The sequence below is a fragment of the Rhipicephalus microplus genome, chromosome 1 (assembly GCF_043290135.1).
Source record: "Rhipicephalus microplus isolate Deutch F79 chromosome 1, USDA_Rmic, whole genome shotgun sequence".
Classification (NCBI taxonomy): Eukaryota; Metazoa; Arthropoda; class Arachnida; order Ixodida; family Ixodidae; genus Rhipicephalus; species Rhipicephalus microplus.
The window spans coordinates 9,739,343-9,762,476 of NC_134700.1; the positions used below are offsets into that span (position 1 = coordinate 9,739,343).

The 23,134-nt window shown below is 46.7% G+C and overlaps 1 protein-coding gene across 6 annotated transcripts in view; it reads left to right on the forward strand.

Moving 5' to 3' along the window:
- Nucleotides 1-23,134, forward strand: part of LOC119178190 (ATP-binding cassette sub-family C member 4) — a 2,441,444-nt gene that overhangs the window by 1,736,167 nt on the left and 682,143 nt on the right. The gene's annotated exons all lie outside the window — the stretch shown is intronic.

Below are 23,134 nucleotides of genomic sequence, written 5' to 3' on the forward strand. Positions count from 1 at the left end.
AAGAGCGCCATGCTTCAGTAGTGCAGCCCTATTATCGCGGTGATTTGCAAACATCGCAGAAAAAGAAAGAAGCGGAAGCGTTCGTCACTGCGTAAGCCTACGACAGGTCCCATCCTTCATGAAAAAGGCGTAGGGGTAGGCCGTTAATCTGTTTCAAGAAGCGTCCATCGTGGCGTTCATGGAGGCACAAGCGGTGGGCCAGGTGCTGAGGGGAAGAAGGGACGTAACCCAAAGGAAGCGCGCGATTCAGTTCGACGACTTCGGAAAAGCGGCCTTGTCTGAAGGGTCAAAGTCAAAAGGGGCAGAGTCGCTAAACACCGCGTAGGGGTGAACACAATGAGAAAATGTCACAGGCTCCCCCCCAGCTCCTGGCGTCACTTTCAAATTCCTGCGGGAAAAGGCCCAAGAGTAAAATGATTAAGATTAGCGCGACACGATACAGTTGTCGTTACGCACTATGAAAATTGAGAGCCATTAGGGCACGGTTTTAGCATAAACCAGTGCAAGTGTTGTTGTAAGGTGTTTTTGATGAGTACTGCACCTAGGGTTAATTTTTTGTTGTGCAAGGTGGGTTACAACATAACGTAAGGATGAGTGATTAGACAAACTGTAAAGGATTAAGTGTTTGGTTAGTAGTGCCATGCATTTTGCAGCGCTGTAGGTATGATATTAATTAAAAACGCTCAGGAGACATCAGTGATTTATTTTTAAATCATAGGTGTTGGCATAGGCAGGTAAGTTTAACCCACTGAACCTGCTGGAAAGCAGTGTTTCTTCCTTATATTCTGTTGCTTTACTTTGACGAATGAATGAATGAGTGATCTTATGAACAGATCATTAAGCTTTCCCTAAACGTTGAAGTAGACCGTTAGGTCACAGCTTAGGTTAAGCTTTCGGGAGGCTGGTGAGCTTCATGTCTCAGTTGTAGATGGTTGTTGGTGGCCGTAAACAAAAACGGACAATAGGAATGTTTTAGTGCTCGCTTAATCCGAGTTCCCGACCAATGCTCTCAGTGGGACAGAACCGATGAAAGTAGCAGTGATTAAACGGAGGAGGCAGCCTTCTTAAGTGAAGAGGTAATACTGATCATCTTCCGGTTTTGAGAGCTTCTGTTTACTACCGAGAATTAACGGTTCAGTGTTATGCGAGAGATCGACGCCTAGGTGCCGTTCTATGTCGGGACGACAGTGGCAACGAGTATGATGCGCTCTACTTGAGCCAGAAATTGGGCTCTCGTGAGATAACGTATTAACGAAAGGAGTGCGCTTGCCTTGATGATGATATGTGGGGTTTAACGTCCCAAAACCACCATATGATTATGAGAGATGCCGTAGTGGAGGGCTCCGGAAATTTCGACCACCTGGGGTTCTTTAACGTACACCAAAATCTGAGCACACGGGCCTACAACATTTCCGCCTCCATCGGAATTGCAGCCGCCGCAGCCGGGATTTGTACCCGCGACCTGCAGGTCAGCAGCCGAGTACGTTAGCCACTAGACCACCGCGGCGGGGCGAGTGCGCTTGCCTTGTGTAGGCCATTTCTTAGTTGCAGAGTTATCTCGAATGTGCTAAATTTAAATTAGAGACAGACCATTGTCCCCTTACGTGGCTGCAAACCGTGACATCAAAGAACGGTCGCCTTGTGAGGCGGGGCTTGATTCTTCGAAAATATCATTTTGATATTCGGTATAAGGGCGAAATGAATGGAAACGCTGTTGCACTCAGCCGCTCTTTCTAAGCCATTCTGCGGTGTTCTTGATGTATCAAAATTGATATTTCAGTTTTTTTCGTGCATCTTATTAAGTGAAGTGTGTAAAGGAGCACGTCTGGTTTCTCAGCGCAAATGAGTCCTGAGAGTTTTGAGTGTGTGAATTTATTAAAGCTAGTTATTAAAATTGGTTTGCCATCCCTCTTCTGGCTTGGTTTGTTCGAAGGTGGCCGAGTGCTTGCTTGTGCGTGTGGTCGAGTTTCAGAAACGCTGTAGAAGGTTTCGGCAGTTACCCACCCCATGCGAGAAGCAAAGGCGATTCCCTGGCATTCAACTACGGACTCTTTCGTCGTCTCTGCGAGCAGCAGCGGTAACTGCTGCCCCCTGTGACTCATCTGGTGAGGGGGAAGCTGTTATGACCCCCGTCAGTAGGCGCCAGGCTGTCGCCGAGAAACGTAGCCGGGCAGTGCTCCCACGCCTCGAACCCCTGTTCTCTTGCAATCAGCGTTCCACCGTGGGGAGTGACACAGGGAATAAAAGACGGTTCGTGAGCCAATGTCCCCACAAGCAAATCCTCCGGGCAGGCTTTTTTAGCGAGACGGAGAAGCAGACCGACCGCGCAGGTCGTGTCTCCGCGATTCAAGTGTCTACTCCTTGGTTGCCCTTCCAGGGAAAGACGGAAGAAGCAATTCAACCACCAAATTGTTCCGGGAGAAAACCCCATTTCGCCTATTCTCGAGCATTGCGTCAAGAGGGGCAATAACTATTCGGTGGACCATGTACTACTGAGTTATGCCCCGTGAGCGGTGTCTAGTGTGTGTGATTGACGTTCCAATCAAGGAGGAGGAGCCCAAGAGGGTTCAAAACGACGCTGAAGAGTGCTGAACGTCGCTCTGAACCATGTAACGGTTCAACCACCACGCTCGTAGTTTGTGAACTCCTAACCCCATGCTGTAAATAAGTGTAAATAGTGCCATAAGCCTGTTTGTTTTTTGTATCACCATTTTGTCAGCGTTGGTTTCCTCAACCCGAAGCTACACGACGCTACCAGAAGAGACCGGATAGACCCCGGTCCGTAACAATCGGTGATCAGCGCTGGGATCCATAGCGACTACTGGAGAACAGCGCCGAGAGCCACAACAACTGGTGGCAGCGGTGGGATCCGCAACAACTGGTTGGCAGCGGTGGGATCCTCAACAGTACCTTATGTATGTCAGTGCGTGCGTTTTAATGTGTGCATATCAAAATGCAAAAAAACTGAAATATTTCGGGGAAGAGAGCAGGTTGAAGCCGCTTTCCCCATTGGTTACGTTTATGTCGCCTATACTCATAGTTGACCGAGTCTTCGAATACACTTGCTCTTTCATCTGCCATGTTGAAAAAAATCGTGGCGATTGAAGACGTTGTATGGGAGCAATTTTTATCTGGAGCAGTGAAAGAGTAGCAGCCTATCCCGCAATGTTTTGCTTTCAGTGAAACGTTACAATATGGATCACTATCTTCATGAAAATTAAGCAGTTGTGCGCATCATAGCCTTGCAAAGTTTCATGGCTAAACTGGCGTGTTAAGAGTAGTGCATGACCAGACGTACTTACCTTCAAGTTGCAGTTGCTGCTACACGAAGTGATAAACGTGGTTAGTGAACTGGAACAACGACCTCATTCCAGCAACTTTATTAACGATATACAGAAGAATGTATGAAAATGAAAGAGGAATGCGCCACAAGAAAAGAGAAAAGACGATGTCTATTGTGCCTATTCCTTACGTTCAAATTATATCAGACCGTTCTGAGAGCCTTGCTTTCACTGTGAATAGAAAGCGTTTGTAAGTATTATCAAACATTCGAACATGTGTCGGCTAAATGAAAAGACCAAACACCTGCGAATCATGAAAGTGTGGTCGTTTACAAAGTACCATGCAGGAATGGCGACGCTACTCACATCCGTGATTCTGGCGGGGAAAGGTCAGCAACGCTCAATGAATACAAAGGGCGCGTCGCTGAAGGCATTCATGCCACGCGCTCTACGAAAAAGCTCATCTAGCACTTCTCAAAAACAGGGAATACTTTTAATTTCAACAGCGTGACGATGCTCACTCGGGAACAAATTCAGTTAACAGCAAATGATGCCACAAAACGACGAATTCAGAAAAAAGCAGAGTGGTAAAAACAGAGAAACGGAGACCAGAGACCTGGCACTAACAACTAACGTTTATTTCGGAAAAACCTTTCCCCTAAGTCCGCGCAACCCATGCGCAGATAACAAACAAAAAATCACAGTTTATCTATTGACTTAATAATGATGAGTTGGGCGGAACTTCCAAAAGTTTTATCAGCAAACCGTGAATCATCCACTGACCACGCCCGTCCGTCCATCTGTCTGTCTGTCTGTCTGTCTGTCTGTCTGTCTGTCCGTCCATACGTCCGTCCGTCAGTTCGTCTGTCTGTCTGTCCGTCCGTCTGTCTGTCTGTCTGTCTGCCTCCCTGCCTGCCTGTCTGTCTGTGTGTGTAACTGTCTGTCTGTCTGTCTGTCTGTTTGTCTGTCTGTGCCTGCCTGCCTGCCTGCCTCCCTGCCTGCCTGCCTGTCTGTCTGTCTGTCTGTCTGTCTGTCTGTCTGTCTGTCTGTCTGTCTGTCTGTCTGTCTGTCTGTCTGTCTGTCTGTATGTCTGCATCTCCATCCATTCATTCGTCCGTCCGTCCTTCTAATGAACGCTCAGAGTACCACCGATTTTTTTTTCATTTTATGTTCATCGTATACAAGTACCGCCATCCAGTGGACATTCTGAGGACTAAAACAAGATCTTGATACTACACACAGGAGACGCACGACCCACGCCTGAAAGAGGTTCGCCCCGGAAGAAACCAAAAACCACAAAGACCACCTAATCAAAGCAGATCACCTCAGTGCTAAAAACACACATTCTTTCCTGGCAAGATAAACTGAAGCTGCACTAACACATTTGTCAGGACCAAGTGTCTAGGTACAGAATGCCTAAATATTCTCCCGTTGTCACTGCGTCTTCTCGTTACCTAAAATTGTCACTTCATCAAACAGGGGCGTACAACCACGCAACTTGACATGCAATCGCAAGTTACCATTATTGCCTGAGGGTTGAACATTTGCATTCTCCTTCAGCCGAACATTGTCACATTGACCAGACAGTCCAACGTAAAACTTGTTACAATTTCAAGGGATGATATACACCCCACATGTGTACACGCGCAGTATTTCGTGACTTGTTTATGCCACAAATCCTGCTTATCGTGTCGAGCTGCACAACCCCCTAAAAAGACCCACGAGTCTTCTAGGTGCGGAACAGGCCAGCTGGATATCGATCCTGGCCACGATAATTTTTCGATCTGCGTAATATGCCATCTACGTATGGCATAACCACAACATTCTTCTGTTTTCATACACCTCCATCACTTCTGTGTTCTCGAACAGCACCACTTCTGTGTTTCACTTTGAGGCGCTCAAACACATATTCAGTAATAGAGGTTGTGAATGAGTTCGGGTAGCCAACTAAGAAAGATCTATTTCGCTGCTCAGCCGTTTTATCTTGCATTTCACAAGGAATTGATTTGTGAAAGATTGGAAATAACTATTTTGACCAGATTTGATGGTAGGAATCAAAAGACAAAAGATTCCCTTTAGTCCTTGGACTATACTTTCAGCACACGGGACGATGCTGGGGAAACGTGAATGGGATGTGTAGAAACCTAATGTAATTTTTCTGGGGAACTATATGCGTAAAACGAAAATATGAGCAGCATGCTTGAAACACTGAAATAATTTTACCAATGATATCTATACTGCAACCACTTCCCCCAGCACTAAGAACAATAATAAAATTATCAACATATGTAAAATACCGACTACACGGTGATTATGAAGGCTTTCGCACAAGCATCTGTCGAAATTTGCTAAGAAAATATTGCAAGCACCGGAACAACACATGACCGTATGCGTATATCGTTTTTTTTTGAAAAACAATTTGCCATCGACGGCGACAAAAGTTGTCGACAGATAGAAGTTTCAAATTCAATGAAGTTTTTCTTTGCAAGGCCACACGCACCTCAGAAAAGGTCTTGCCGTGTGATTCAATGACCTCACCCACAACTGCGAACAGTTGCTCGTTTGAGGTACAGAATAATACATTTCGTCCATATCAACAAAAAAAGCTGTGTTCGGGACCAGCGCTTCCGCCCTCGAAGCCTCAACCAGCACACTGAAGCTGTCAATGCCACCCGGGTAATCGGGAACAAGGGCGTTTAGATAGCCTTGCAGAAACCTATCGACAAATTTCTGCCACCAACATTCCTGTGTGTCAGTGGTTCTCATAGGGCGCTCCTGCGTATGCGTAAAAAACACATCACCTTTGCTCTTCTTCGCTGACTTCACTGAAGCCTGATTGTGAAGCTGTTCCATGAATTTTTGACTTCTTGACTTTTGACGGTTTCAAGACAACCTTCTGAAGTTCTTGTCCAGCGCTTCTCTTGTTTGTTTTTTTGGTGTAAGGATTTTTAATAAAGTACTCCTAAAGCACCTTCTTTGTCAGCTTGGACTAAGCTGAGGCCATATCTCACGAAATACCACACCGCTGGTCACAATAATTTTTCCCGCAAACCACTTGACATTGCAGACCTCCGAAGTTGGCCAGTATCTACCGACAGGGAGCATGAAAATCTTCTACCCTCGGGCACTGCTGGTACCTTGCCGCTGCATTGCACGTTGTGTGGTTGTACGGGCCAGTTTAATAAGGCGACAATTTTCGCTAAGGTGAAGACGCAGCGAGAACACCAGATTATTGAGGCATTCCGTGTCTGGAAACTAGGTCCCGACAAATGTGTTAATGCAACTTCTGTTTTTCTCACCAGTAAGTATTGTTTGTTTCTAGCACAGAGGACACCTGCTTACATTAGGTGGTCTCATTGGTTTTTTTGTTTGTTATATGCAAATTCGTTGTACGGACTTGGGAGGAAAGGTTTTTTTGAAATAAACGTCAGTTGTTAGTGCCACGTCTCTGCTCTCTACCTGTTTCTGCCGCCGTGATTTTTGAAATAAAGGTCTTGTGGCTTCATTGTAGTTAATTGAGTATGTACCAGCTTGCCCAACAACCAACTCTTCTGAATCACATACAAAAGTGCATGGCGAATAAGAAAAATTTGAATTAGGGTTCATTGGTCGCAACAAATTGGTGTGCAACAACAGCCGCATTGGCTCGCAATGGCAGTTCTACTAAGGCATATATGACCAGCAGAGGACTAGGAAACCATCACTTAGTGTTATTGTATACAGAGGACGCCACGTGCACAGGGGGCAAAAGTCTATGTACGCTTGCTGTATTTTAGGGCGGAAGCTCCTTAAAGTGTGCGTCATGCGCCTCCTGTATGTAGTAGCCGCCTCTCGTTTTAGTCCTTGGAATGTCCTCTGGCTGATGGTACTTGTATATGATGTAGGGGAACTTCCTATGTACAGCTGACGCAGAAGCCTATAGCTAATGTTCCAGCCACACACAGCTGTACCGTGCACGATAACGTCCCCTATCTGTAGCTTGTCTCATTGCAGCTACACGGGTTCGGGTGAATATGGCAAGAGGCTAGGTCAACAATACACTTTATTGCCATACGTTAGCAATGACACGTAAATGTCACACGAAGATACTGCAGAAAACAAGGGTAGACGCTTATTCCTTGGTCGTTGTCGTCCTCGGTTCGCTGGGAGTGGCGGGTTCGACCTCCTTCTTCCTGGACTGGTGTCAGAGAGAGCGTCTGGTTGTCGGCACGCTGGTTTTCTTTACCGTCCCGGTTTCCTTTTCCTGGCGAGTATACGTTTCCTCACTGAGAGAGAGCAAACCCTTTCTGCGAGCTGGGAAACGGGGAATCGCGAGCACCGGCCGCGGGTGTCTTCCATCTCTTCTCAAGAGGCTTTATTTACTTTGTCTCGAAAAGACAGTCACGTTCCGGCAACTAGGCTGCCACGCTGCCGTCAAATTGAAAGCGAGGCTGGGCACACGTGCTCCCCCACAATGATGAATATATTGACGCATGCCATAAAAGTGTTCAAAATACGTTCGCTCTCCTAGCAGGCAACGGCGCGCTGTAGCTTCGAAAGTCGGCCATGAATACACAGCCTTCAGCGCATGGGATCAGATCCTGAAGGACTGAGCTAAAAGAGAGGAAGAGGAGACGAGCTGCTTGATCAAGCAAGAAAATGCTTCTTGGTTTTTCCTTGTCTTCGACTAACTGATGCGCAATAAATTCTTTTCTCTAAACTGCCTGAATTTTCCGTTGCAATTCTGGTGGAGCTGCTGGATAAGAATTCCATACGCCAGACCAGTTGAAAAGGAAGCCCAGAGCCACATCAACTGGAACCCGAAGAGCCCACGCCTGTCCACCAGCGTACCAGTCATCGTCACCGTGGAAAGCCACCTGAACTTTCTCTTGTGTCTGATCCTACTGGACAAGTGGCAGCTGTTCACGGCAATGCTGAATTGACACCCACAGCTACTTCTACCCATGTCATTGTTGACCAACCGTGGTTCCCCGAGCATTTGCACGGCTACGCGTACGAAGACGCCAAAGATTCGCTTGCGGTTTTCGAGTGCGCTGCTCATCGCAATGATTAGGCTGAAGACCAGAAGCTCCACCGTGTTTATTTCGCGCTAGAAGACAGTGTACGGACATGGTCCAAAAGCCATAAATGTGCTTTCCGGTCATACATGATGATTTTAAACGGGAGCTGCTGGCCACGTTTCCGTGCACGGACGTGGTTCGAAAGCCATGAACGTGCTTTCTGGTCATGCAAGCCAATTTTCAATGGGAGCTGCTGGCCAGATTAGATTCCCATGTTCGGACCGCAAGGAAAGAGCCGAGGCCAATCTGCAAGCGAGAAGCCAGTGAAACAATAAAATAGTGGCATTGTACGTTGAAGATATGTCCCGCCTGTTTCACCGAGTTGATCGAAACATGAGCGAACAGAAGAAGCTTCGGCATCTGATAAGTGTCGTCAAGCAGGGGCTTTTTGCCGGTTTGGTTCAAAGCCCTCCACGCACCATCGCCGGATTCCAAACCGAAGCGACAACTATGGAGAAGACCCTCCAACAGTGTGCAAGTCTGTATAACCAAGAAGTGAGCGTTCCATCTGTGAAAGGAGTGTCCGCAGTATGCTGAAACAGCATCAATGTCTTGCGAGACCTCGTGCGGTCAACGGTTTGAGAGGAGCTCCAGAGGCAGTGGCTAAACACTAACCCAGCAACAATCTCCCCATTGGCCGAACTGGTTCGGGAGAAAATCAGGTACGCGATTCATGTGCAGCAGCCTCAAGGGTAGCCTCAAGCGTCGTTGCCGGTGCAGCCAGAGATCTCGTATGCCAAGGTGCTAGGGCGAGCACTTGCACGTAGCTTCCTCACAACGCCTACACATCTACCCGAACCACAGTTCACGCCACCATCGCATGAGACGAGAGTCTACAAGAGTGACACATTGCGCACTGCCGATCAAATATAATGTGTGCCGATAAATTTATTTATTGTGTGTACATCGCTCTGTGGATCAAATCCGGTGTTGAAGCTGGCTACTTGTGCCGGATGTGCCAATACCACTGAGAACTTTGGGGTTTTTCCGTAAACGCTCCCTGCCCACGAAATGGAGAACGTCCTTCCACAGTCCAAGAGTACTTGTCGTCTCCCCAGAGCCTTCACGCCTCACAGTAGCATCAACCCCAATCAACAGTGTCCCTGAGACATAGATCACGAAGCTCGTGCTCATTTTCAAGTTCGCCAAAATGACGTTCCCAAAGTGCGCTTCAAGACATAGGAAATCAGTGACCTGTGGATGTAAGGCCGCTGCCGACACAACAGAACCTCCAGTGCTTATTTCGGAATATCAAGACGGACGCGAGCAAAGGGGTAGGAACAGTAACGTTGCGTCCGACTTATGCGTCCTAATACATGGGTGGGAAATTGCCGCTTTAGTGGAACAGGTGCAGTCAAGTCGGTTATGAGGAAAGAGCTTGCTTGGAAACTAAAAAAAGTGCTGACTCCATGGACAGCACCACAAGTGCGTACCGCAGGAGGCCATATGATTGACCGAGCTGGCAGATGCACGGGCACAATAATACTACTCGGTTTTACTTACATCGTAGAGTTTATTTTCTTCTCAGAATGCTCCAGAGATTTATTAATCGGAATGGAATTTTCGCAGTTGAACGGGGCTGTTAAAAATTTGCAGGAAGCAACCGTGTCGTTCTCCACGAAGCACGCCATCGTGAAATTCGAGTGTGATGAACAATACGACACGCTCTGATTTCTGCACGACGACGTAATGGTGCCGCCAATATGGAGTGTAGCTGTTGCCGTAAGGCGTAAAGCATTCAGCGACCATGAAGGAATGGTGGAAAGTAACACGGCCATCCTACTGGAAAAAGGAATTTGTGTGGCAAGAGATCTCGTTCGGCTGCGTGATGGGCGCACGAATATAATTTTCACTAATTTCGGAAATGATGTGCAGGATATCGCGAAAGAAACTATCACCACCCGGCTGGGCGATTACAACGAAATCACAGATTTCGGCCCTTGTGATACGGCATAACTCAAACCTGACAACGTAGAACGCATACTCGCACCCATCAGCATTGACACAGCCCTGTTACCAGACCAGAATCGCAATGAATAATTCAGGCAGTCCATAAAAAACTATTTATTGCGTGTACACCAATCGAACACAAGAGAGAACCAAGGATCATTCTCTGGCTTGCTTGGGCAGTTTGTCACTTTTTATTCCTCTCTTCTGCGTCAGTCCTCTCTCATCCGATCCCGTGTGCTTAAGGCGCGTGTAGTCGTGATCGATTCTGGTGGATACAGCACACCATTGTCTTCTAAGAGGGCGAGCGTGTTTAGAACACTTATATGGTATGCGTCATTATTACCCTCCAAACGCAGCTTCCCAGGGCGTACGCCGGCGAGTTAGACGGTTTTATCTGTTAAATGTGTCAGTGATAGCGGCATTCAGTACAAAGTAGAGAATGCTCACTGCCGCTCGTCGTATGGTTTCATTCTAGCCACGCGAACTGTTTCTGTGTAACGTCGGCATCTGGATGAACTTGCTTGTCCTTCCGGCGAAACTTCGTAGTTTGAAAGGGCTAATTTGGCACAGTACACTGTAGGGACCAACGTAACGATGGAGAATTTTGGGGAAAGTCCTGGTGTTCGCGCGGGAGTTCATATCCATACTCTGTCACCTGGTGCATACTTGACCTCTCTTCGCCGCAACATATAGAGGTCCGCATCAATTCGCAGTTTCTGTTGAATGCGGGATCATACCAGTTGACGTGTATCTTCGGCCTTTTGAAGGAAATCTCTGACGTCAGGTTTGTGGTGAGCGTTGTCGTTTATAGGCAGAATTGCATCGAGAGTGACAGATTGGCCCTACACAAGCAGGAATTCCGTCTTTTAGTGGTCTCCTACAATGCGGCGTTGTAAGCGAATGTTGCATACGGTAGTATCGGGTCTCTTGTACGCTGCTCCAAGTCTACATAAATTGACAACATTCAGTGTCCTGCTAAGACGTTCGGTCAGGCCAATGGTTTGCGGGTGATAAGCGGTTGTTTTACTGTGGCAGGGGTAGGTATGCTTCATGTTGGACTGCATCAAATCACCTGCGAATTTCGTTCCTCGGTCTGTAATAACAACTTTAGGAACATCTTGCCACAGTACCACAGAGGAGACGAAAATTCTACTACTTCGATTGCTGTCCCTCTGACTAAAGAGGCTGTCTCAGCATATCGGGTTAAGCAATTCGTCGCTACTACAATCTATCTTTTATCTAAAGATTATGTCAGAAACGTACCAAGCATATCCAATCTTAGTTGTTCAAACGGAGCCTGTGGCGGTTCTATTGGATGGAGGAGGCCTGCTGGTTTCAGCGGAGGTGTCTTGCGTTTCTGGCAATTGCAACGCAATCTGCCACAGTGTTGTACCATATTGAATAATCTTGGCCAGTAATATTTTGCACGAATGCGAGCAAAGGTTCAACTTACTCTCAGGTGTCCTGAAAAGTGGTTATCGTGACAGGCCTTCAAGATTTCTGTTCGTAGGGTCAATTGGATGACGAGTATGAATTTGTCTGCTGTGTTCTCACAATTTATTTTGTACGTGACATTAATTTTCAGAATACACGACGGAAACCCCCATGGGAAAACTCGTGGAGGGCGCAAAGGGTGTCCTTGCAAATACATTATGAGCAAAAGCAACTCGTTGTCAGATTGCTGATGTTCCGCCATTTCTGATATGACGACGGCTGCAAGAAACGGAGAGTCACCTGCTACTTCTACAGGTGCAGATTCAAGGTGTGCGACACAGGCAGTCAACGTCAGACTTGCCTGACTTGTACACGGCTGTTACGTCATACTATTGCAGCCTCAGGCTCCATCTTTCAAGCCGCCCAGACAGGTCTTCGAGGTTTACTAGCCTGCACAGCGAGTGATGGTTGCTCACTGCTCGAAATGACCTGATGTATAGGTCTAGTCGGAACTTTCCTATGGTCGAAATAACCTTGAGGCATTCTTTTTTTTTGTCGCCGATTAGTTACTTTCCGCTTTTGAAAATGTGGGGCTCGCTTAAGCCATCACTTGCCACTCAATGAAGATGAAACCAAGGCCCGAATTACTTGCATCCGTATGGATGTCCTCCGCTTCATCGTCAAAGTGTGCAAGTAAAGGGTCGTTTTGAAGCCGCCGTCGTAGCTGATGGAATGCAGTATTTGATCACTCGTCCAGACAAGGGGTACGTCGTCTTTTGTCAGTCGTGCTAGCGGTTTGGCATTCTTGGAAAATTTTTTGATGAAACGTCTTCAATAGATACGAAGCCCTAAAATCACCTGACAGCCTTTTTGTTCCTGGGTCTTGGGAACTTTCCTACTGCTGCAGTTTTCTCGGTGTCAGGGCGGATGCTTTTAGAACTAACCACGTGGCCAAGAAAAAGGAGTTCGTGGAAACTGAAATGGCCCTTTTGTGGCTTAATTGTGAATGGTGCCGAACTAATAGTTTGAGAGAACAATCAGAAGTCGTTCCGCGTGCTCATCGAAGGTGATCAAAAAGATTACATTATCGAGATCAACAAGACAGGATTGCCATTTCAACCCGGATAGCACGGTGTGGCAGGTGCGGAACAAAACGCCAAAACGTGGCGGGTGCGGAACAGAGGCCGAACGGGAGTGCCTTGAATTCATACAGCCAATCTGTAGTGACGAACGCTCCTTTCTCGTGGTCTCTTTTACCAACCTCTATCGGCCAGTACCCGCTTACAGGTGCAAAGAGGAAAAGAATTTCACGTGCAGAAATCTGTGAATGGTGTCATCTAAACTTGGGAGCGGATAGACATCCCGCTTCTTGACGACACTCAACTTTCTGTAATATTCGCAAAATCTCAAGGTGTTGTCCTTCTTTACTAACAAGACAAGCGAATCCCACTTGTTGGCTGGTGGTTGAATGACATCGTCTCTAAAAACTTCTTCTATATGGCTTTTGCTGACCTCTCTCTCTCGCTCACTCTCTCTCCCTTTTGGTGATACTCGATAAGGGTGCTGGCACCTAGGCCTCAGCAATTCCTCGGCTGTGATGCGGTTATGGCAAGCCGTCAGCGTCTCGAAGAAAACGAAGAAGTTGTGCCGCAGCTGCTCCACGTGTTTGAGCCAGCATGAAATAAGAAGACGCCAGCAAGAACTACAGCGTCTGTGGACCTCCATGCCAAAGCAGAGATAAATAAAATATGTAGGAAACCAAACGCCGCACATCTTACTACAAATGGTGCTCCGGACCTCAAGCGGCAATGCGCACCTACTCGTCCTTTCGTCAATGCACCGAGCACCACGACCAACTCTGCTTCTTCAGCCCTGTTTATTTCGGCTGACCATGGACGCCATAACCAACAGCGACGCCACGCCGAATCTCACGGTACCTTACCCTGTCGTCGCTACTCTCATAATTCCGGAGTTTTGGCAGGCGGACTCTGAACTATGATTTTTGAGCATCGGGCTACTCTTCCGACGACACCGGGTGACGTCGCAAGCAGCGGGGTACGATTAAGTCATCGGCGCTTTACTGCCTGCTGTCATCGCCATCGTAAGAAACATTCTGCGTTATGCACATCCTGACAATCGCGACGATACCCTTAAAAACAAAAACGAGCTCGTACACCGGACAACTGAGACGGAACAGCGTAGGTTGAAGCAGCTACTCACTTCTGTAGAACTCGGTGACCGAACACCTACGGAGCTTCTGCGTCGCATGCAACAACTGATCGGGGATCACTCTGCTGTATTGGACACATCCACCCTACGCGAACTCTTTTTACAGCGACTTCCACAGCAGGTGCGGATGATTTTGAGCGTTTCATCCACAGGTTCTCCCGACTCACTAGTGCGGATAGCCGACAAGATTATGGATATCAGTGCGCCGTCCATATTTCCTATCGAGATACAACGTGAATCTACACTCTGTGCGCCGGTCCGTGAAAACTGCTTGAACCACCTCTTTCAAGCGAACGAGGAGCTCAACCGCGATTTGGATCAGTTGGCCACTGAACTGAGCGCGCTCAAGGTGGACCATTACCACAACGCGTCACGAAAACGGCGCCAAAGCCATGAAAGATTGCCAAGTCTGCCTCTCAGTGTCTGCTGGTACCACCAACTATACGGAGCTCAAGCTCGTCTGTGCGAACATCCATGCCAGTTTGCGGGAAATGCACGGGCCACGCACTGACGGCGGCCAGTATTTCAGGCCAGACATACAGTTGCCTATTCTACTTCACGGACCGCGTCACCAAAGTCCGCTACCTCATTCACACAAGTGCCGAAGTGTGTGTTGTGCCTCCTGCGTTAGAGGACCACCGAAGACGCCACACCTCGCTGCCTATCACCGCGGTTCATGGTTCGACCACACAGGTCTACGGACAGATGTCTGTTATGCTTGACATCGCCCTGAGATGCACGTTTCAGTGGATCTTCTTAATCGCTGATGTGCGTGTACCCAATATCGGTGCGGATTTTCCTAGGCATTTTAAGCTTGTGGCAGACCTACGACATAGGCATCTCGTGGATTCTGAGACCGTCCTCCCAGTTCAGTGCATGACATCAAATTGGCCACCCTGCAAGCTCACGCCGAAGTCTCCCGCTTTGGTCTACGCTTCTGCAAGAATATTTCGACCTCTTTCGTGCTCCACCTCTTGAAGACCCGATACGCCACAATGTCACTCATCACATAGTGACAGTAGGAGTGCCAGTTTTTGCACGTGCTCGCCGTCTTGCTTTTGACCGCTAAAAGATTGCATGCCAAGAATTCGAGCACATGCTTGAACTCGAATACACCCCTCCCCCTCTTCAGTGCCTGTTCATCGCCGCTACATAAGGTTCTTAAGCCCTCAGGTGACTGTTGACCATGTGGGGACTACCATGCCCTCAACAAAGTGACAGTATCAGATCACTATCTGATACCGCACATCCAGGACTTCATGGGATTGCTACATGGTTCCACCGTATTTAGCTAAATTGACTTAGTAAAGGCATACCACCAAATACCTGTCGAGCCCTCCGACGTACTGAAGACTGCCATATTTACACCTTTTGACATGTTTGAATTCACGCGTATGCCCTTCGGTCTACGAAACGCCGCACAAACCTTTCGACAATTCGTGGACCAGGTATTTCGTGGTCTGACCTTCTGCTTCATGTACATTGCCATCCTTGTCTTGAGCACCACTACAGAAGATCACGAACTTCACCCTCGTCAGGTTTTCACATGACTCCGCAAATATGGACTAGTTGTCAATGGACCAAAGAACGAGTTCGGCGTTTCCTCACTGAACTTTCTCGGCCATCACGTGGGTTCGCGTGAGATCTCTTCACCGTTCGCGCGTGTTAAAGCTATTTTGCAGTTTCCACGACCAACAAGTATGAAGAAACTACGTGAATTCCTCGGGCTCGCCAACCATTACCACCAGTTTATTCCCCACTGCGCTACCATCTTGCAACCACTCCATGCACATCTATCCGGTCAAACGAAGCCAACCGCTTCCATCTTCTGGAAGCGCGATGCAGAGACAGCTTTCAGTTCCACCCAGGAATCTCTGACTAACGCAACGCTCCTCACGCGTCTAAAGAGCGACGCCATCACGTCACTCACAGTGGACGCCTCGGACGTCACCATAGTAGCAGTCTTGCAGCAGTTAGTCGACGGAGTTTGGCAGCCGCTCGCTTTCTTATCACGAAATCTTTCACAGACCGAGCGTCGTTATAGCACATTTGGTCGCGAACTGCTTGCGGCCTATTTGGCTGTCAAGCCCTTTGGGCACTCTATAGACGGCCGGCAGTTCCATATCCTCACCGACCACAAACCGCTTACGTGTCAATCGACCACTACCAACTCTTCCAACACCCCACGTGAGATCTGCCAGCTTGCCTACATATCGGAGTTCACGAGTGATATTCGGCACATCAGTGGCAAAAAGAACCCTGTTGCTGACGCGCTTTCCCGAATAGAAGTCAACGCAACTATGAATGAGCGCCCACCAGTCTATTTTGCAGCAATGGCTACTGCACAACAGGACGACAGCGAGCTTCAGGTGTTGCGACTCCAAGAGAACTTCCTCAAGCTGGGAGATGTCCAACTTCCAGGTTGCACGATTCCCCTCGTTTCTGACACCCCTACCAGTTGTCCTCGACCTTACGTTTCAGCACCATTTGGTCGCACAGTCTTTGACGCCTTGCATTCCTTGTCGCACCCCTGTAGACGTGCGACTCAGCGCCTCATCACAGGGTGATATCTATGACCTCGAATGAGCATCGACGTCAGCTGCTGGATACATGCTTGTCTCAAGTGCTAGCTATCCAAAGTCCAGCGCAACACGGTCAGCCCACTGGGTACCTTCATGCCTCCTGACTCGCGGTTCAGTCACGTGCACTTGGACCTCGTATGCCCGTTGCCCCCATCGTAAAACAGCCGGTATATGCTAATCGGCGTACACTGGCTCACGCGGTGGCCTGAAGCACTACCCTGCACTGACATCATGGCAGGGTCAGTCACCCGCGGACTCATCACCATGTGGATAAGCCGCTACGGAGTTCCCTAGATCATCACAATGGATCGAGGTCGTCAATTTGACTCCGCGCTCTTCCGCACTTTGTCCCGAATGCTTGGTGTCAACCACATCAAGACGATGGCCTACCATGCAATGTCGAATGGCATGGTTGAGTGATTTCACCGCCAACTCAAAGCTTTGCTCATGGCCTCGCAATCGTTGATACCCTGAAGCAACTACCACTTGTACTTCTCGTTCTGCGCAGCACGATACGTACAGACGCGTCCTCCTCCTCAGCTGAGCTCGTATTTGGCACTACCCTAAGGCTTCCTGGACAGTTTTTCCACACGTCTCCGGTATCATCATTGGACGGGGCTGATTATGCCAGTCGCGTCAGGAATGCCATGAGAAATGTGTCCCCTGTTCCATCACGCCAACACTCACGCCCAAGCTTCGTCAGTCGTTCGCTCCACGACTACATCCACGTCTTTGTACGACATGACGCAATCAGACCACTACTGCAACCTCATTACGACGGATCCTTTAAGGTCATCAAGCGTTGCCTGAAGCATTTCGTTCTGTTGCTTAATGGATGCGAAGACAGTGTTCCCATTGGCCACACAAAGCCGGCTTTCCTCGACACTGACGCCGTCCTCGAAGGCTACAAAGCATCCGCGAAAATCTGATGAACGCATTTTGCAATAGTAGAACCTACAACCTGCTCATACGTTTCGCTCCTTCGCTCAAGGGCCACCTGACTAGAAGGAAGGGGAGCCTATGGCAAGCCATCAGCGTCTCTAAAAAGACGAAGAAGTTGTGCTGCCGCTGCTCCGCGTGTTCGAGCCAGCACAAGCGAAGAAGGCGCCAGCAAGAATGACAGCGTCTGTGGACGTCCATGCCAGAACAGGGATAATTGAAATATGTAGAAAACCAAATGCCACGGCTCTTCCTACACGTTCTTTGGCGTTAGACATCCTCTCGACTTTCGATGACGTCAAGAAGCAGGAGGCAAATTCTCGCACAAGGCTCTCTGCCGCTTCTGGTCTGGCGACCATATCATAAAAAGATGGGAGATGTGTGTACTTGGAGTGTTCACTAGATGGACGGAGGGATGGACGGATGGATAGATATACAGATAGACGGACATTTGGAAAGACAGACAGATGGACGGACGGATGAACGTACATACAGACAGACAGGCAGGCATACGGACGGACGGACGCCGCCAGCAGATGATTCATGGTTTGCCGAAAAAACTTTTCGAAGCATCGCTCCACTCATCATTATTCACTCCGTACATATACTGTGATTTTTTTCGTTATGGAGAAGTAAGTCTTTTTCTTTCGTGGTCTCACCCGTGTTTGCGAACATTTCGGCACTTAGCGCAGTTCTGTATGGAAGCTTGTATTGATGTAGTTTGTGTTATCATTTCTGACGCTCTGGTTTGCCGAAGAATTATCTCTTATGAACAAACTGCCGTTTTCGTCAACGTGTAGACCCCATGACATCTGGTGCAGGCTATGGTCCTTTTATGTTTCGGACGCCAACAAAACGACGAGATCCAAGTCTAACACTTGAAGAAGGCGGTAAAGCGCCCGAACTCAATTGGCTAGCGGTATGCTGCAAGGTTTGAAACCAGATTTACCCGAAAATACCATGTTTATGACGACGAAGCGGGCCACCAGGATCCCAACACATGTTCGCCCTTTTTTGCTTCAACAGCCAATTCCCTGAGTTATCGTACCAGAACCACTAAAGCAGGCTAAACGCGTATGACGCATTTCCGTCTTAAACCAGTCTATGCTTTTATCATGGGACACCTTTCGAACTCCGTTATTGACTATTTTTCATACGTCGTCCGCAAATAGAAGGCTGAAACTATGCCGAAACAAATTCTTCACGGAACAAACAAGCTGCATTTTTCTCCATGCACACCCCAGCATGTCCAACGCGAATTGAGCGCGATTCCTAAAACAAGGACTAGAGCTGGAGTTCTTTCTTGAGGTGGTGAGAAACCAACAAAAAAACTTTTCAGGAATTCCTCTCAGAAGCAACGGCGTCTAAGAAGATGCGTACACAACAATTCAGCCGCCTCTGCCTACTTGGCCACCTAGAAATCTAATCACTTTGCTTCGATAATCAGCGTGAGAACACCAGAGCCGGATCGTGCGAAAAAATTGACTAATCTCCTCACTGTGCCAGTCTCAAGTTGCCTCAAACGCAGACATCGTATGAGAGCAAATCAGCCATCACTATATATTCCTGAATGAATGCAGCTGCAGACCCAAACCATGAGTTACGGGGCTGCATTTCGGCATCATAGTCTTCTTCTGCGGCCAAAAATTGCATGCAGCAACACACTATTATCGCCAGACACCACCAACATCGCCAACTACATCGTACCGTGTCCATGTCGTTGCATCCGCCAAAAAAAAAGACTTCTCGCGCGTCTCTGACAACGCCTTCTTTGCTACTACTTCAGGAAGTCAACCATGCTTATCATAGTTTGCAACATTGACAGTTAGGACTACGCGGTTTTCCGTCAATGCGCCAATCCAGAGCCAATCCAGAGAAGTAATTAACCACGCAACAGCAAAGAGGTAGCGACTGTGCAAGTTAAAGCTTGATCTGTCTGCATGAATCAAATATGTGATTTCTTGGAAGTATCTCAGAGCGTGTATACGCACACTACGGTTCAAAAACGTTGAGCATGCGTAGACTAAAAGTGTATTAAAGCCTGTATACCTCAGGAAAGTGACAGGAAAGTGAGAGCCCGTCCTTTTTATGTATTTCTTTTTCTGTCAATGCTGTGGTTATTTCAGACGCGAAATTGACTACTTATTCTTAGAAATGCACCAACTAGCCCAAGAGCGGATACTACTAGACCACGCGACATTGTCGACTACTTCGCAGGAGTGTAGTACATACCACAATGACCTTCCCGATTGCCTTTACTAGGCCGCTATACTTCACCGCAGTGCCGGTAGTACACGGGTCTTCTCGAGTCCGATTCATGAGCTCTTACCCAGAAAACTAAGGGCAGAAACTGATAGAGATGTTAATCAATCAATCAATCAATCAATCAATGAAACTTTATTTTTATGAAAAGATATATGCAATTACAGGGATTATTTGGACCGATAGCCTAAAGTGGCTAGTGGACGGTCCAATACAATGTGCAACATAAAAAAGTGTTCAGGTCAGCTCTGAGGTAACAACTTAAAAAAAACAAAAAAACAAGCATATAATACAGATAACACAGTAATACATTTTTCCTGCAGATATGCATACTTATTAGCTTGCAGCTGGTTTCTATAGATAGGCACTTATTAAAAAAATACAATGAAAATCGAATCAAACAGACACATGCTTACATGTCTAGACTCCACAGAAAAAATGATTTACATGCCATGCTGAAATTACGTGCCATTTTAATCTCTAGGGGGACCGTGTTCCATATTTTTGTTCCATTAAACTGTATCAGTCTTTCTCTGTAAACATTAAAACATTTGGGCAGATTGAAATTACCATTCGAAGCATGTCGCGTATTGCGTTTAGGAATTGAAAAAAAGATCAGCAGGCAAAAGTGAATTTTTATTAATTATGTTATTTACTAAAACGGCGATTTTGTAGTCACGCAACATCGGAACCGAGAGAATGCGTTGTGATTGGAAAATATTACTTACTGATTCACCTTGGCTTATGATTTTCAGTGTACGCTTTTGAAGTCGTTCGAGAGTTTTTAGATAACTGTTCTACGTCACACCCCACGATTCCAGACAGTAACCTATGTGACAATGACACAATGAAAAGTAGAGTGCGCGAAGTATAGCTTGTGGAAAATATTGGCGAACTTTTATTAGAGAATAGCAGCCATAGGCTACCTTTGCGCACACACTCTGTACTTGCTCATGCCAGTGTAAATGTTCATCAAAGGTGACGCCTAAATATTTAAAACAAGAAACTTGTTGAATAGGAGCGTTGTTTATTGTTAGGTTAAGAGATTCAGCGTCAATATGTTTCCTACGAGAGTGAAACACCATGTACTTTGTTTTAGTACAGTTAACAGTCAGCTGATTCCTGGCAAACCATTCCGAAATGTTCGATAAATCAGTCATCGCGTCATTTTGTAAATCTGCTAAGGAGTGTCCTGTGAAAACTAAAACAGTGTCGTCCGCGTACATCAGGGCCCTTGACCTCTGTAGGGATCGCGGGACATCATTAATATAAAGAGAGAACAATATAGGGCCCAAAACTGAACCCTGTGGCACCCCGCATTTAATATAACCGTAAGATGACTTGATGTCACCAATGACTACCTTTTGTTTGCGTGCCGATAAATAACTAGAAAAAAATCAAGCGAGTTACCTTTTATCCCATAGGAATTGCATTTTTTCCAGTAAAATGGAATGACTAATAGCATCAAATGCCTTTCGTATGTCTAAAAATACTGCTATTGCTGTGTTGTTTTCATGTAGCGCGGAATTAATATATTGCGTAAGCATCGAAACAGCAGTTGAAGTGGACCTGTTTGCAACAAAGCCGTGTTGCTGGGGACAAAGTACATTCTGTTCACCCAGGAAGCGCCTTAATTGCGACGAAATTAGTTTTTCAAGCGTAGTGTTAATACTACTCAGGACAGATATTGGTCTGTAGCTGTCCGGAAGATTCCCATCACCAGATTTGTACACTGGTATTACTTTGGCAGTCTTAAGTATACTAGGATAAGTTTTAGAGGAAAATGCATGATTAAATATATGACATAAGGGACCACACAAAACATCAATATTCTCCTTTAAAATCCTTGATGGTATGATGTCATGGCCAGCTGCCTTGTTCCCTGGTAACTTATTAATTACTTGTCGGATGTCATCCTCAGTTACATCACATAGATCGAAATTATTGGTAACAGTACAGGGTGCATTTAAATTCGGCATATGAGCAGGGAACTTCCTCGCAAGGCTGAGACCAATATTAGTAAAGTAATTGTTAAAGTTGTCGGCTACTTCACGAGTTGGATTATCAGGTATAATGCGTTCTTTGCTACCCATGCCAGTGACGTCTTTAACAATCTGCCATATCTTCTTCGTGTTACCATCATTTTCTTTCACTAGGTTGGTATAGTAGCACTTCTTGGATTTTCTTATCATTGCTACTGACTTATTTCTGTAAAGCTTAAAATTTTGATGGTAGTATTCATTGCTCCTGTTATTTTTCCATTTGTCGTAGTAAAAATCTTTCAGCTTCAAAACCTCAAGTATATTTCTATTCATCCATGGACATATGGCATGGTCATAATTTCGGCGCGAACAGCTACGCGTTGATCGTTCAATTACATCCACAATGCATTTTACAATGTTATCACACTCGACGTCCACGTCTTCATCATAGAGGGCATCAAAATTCGTACCTTGTAGTAGTTTTTGCACGGAATTATAGTCCACACGTGTTGTACGTTTAATGGCAGGTATGTCAGGAGCACAAATGTGTTTCTGGGGTAAAAATAGAAAGGTGGAATTGTGATCCGCAATAGCAACAGCGTATACGCCTGCCGATACATCCAGGTCAGCGTTACACAACACGTGATCAATAATCGACTCCGAGTGGTCTGTTATGCGAGTGGGTGATGAAATAACATTTCTCAGATTAACTGATTGTAGCAAAAACACGTAATCATCACATGTATCTCCAGACACGTCTATGTTAACATCACCGCAGACAATAAAAGGTGCTTTAGAGGCCACAATGGGTATCATGGTACTTTCCATCACAGTAATGAAGTCAGCCACACTGGAATTTGGTGGACGATATATTACACCGATGATAACACCATTTTGAAGATGAATAAAAAGAGTCTCTGCCGATGAACTGCAGCATGAGCTATCGCTAAGGTGAACGAAACTAAAACAGTCTTTGATAAATAGCGCCACGCCCCCTCCTCGTGTAGCACTGTTTCTAGGTTGCGAAAGCATGACGTGGCCGGGTAGATGAACTGATTTGTTTTCTCGAAGCCAAGTTTCAGTTATAGCGATGACATCATATTTAAACGAGTGCTGTGATAAGTACGGAAGCAGATGATCGAAATTCTTCTTTATGCTGCGAATATTACAATGTAATACTGCGAAATGATCCTGCTGCAGCCATATGTTTTCCACCTCAGAAAAAGAAAACGCCATTTAAAAATATAGGAAACTCCAGGTTTACAGAAACAAGCAGGCAATCCTCAAACAACTTTGGAAAGATCCTCAGCACATGTGACGTGAAGCACACATGAATTATCCGCCTTCCGTATCAAAATCTTTCCACCAGTTACCCAGGTGTGCTTCCAGTTTTTTTCCCGCTTTGTCTTTAGAGC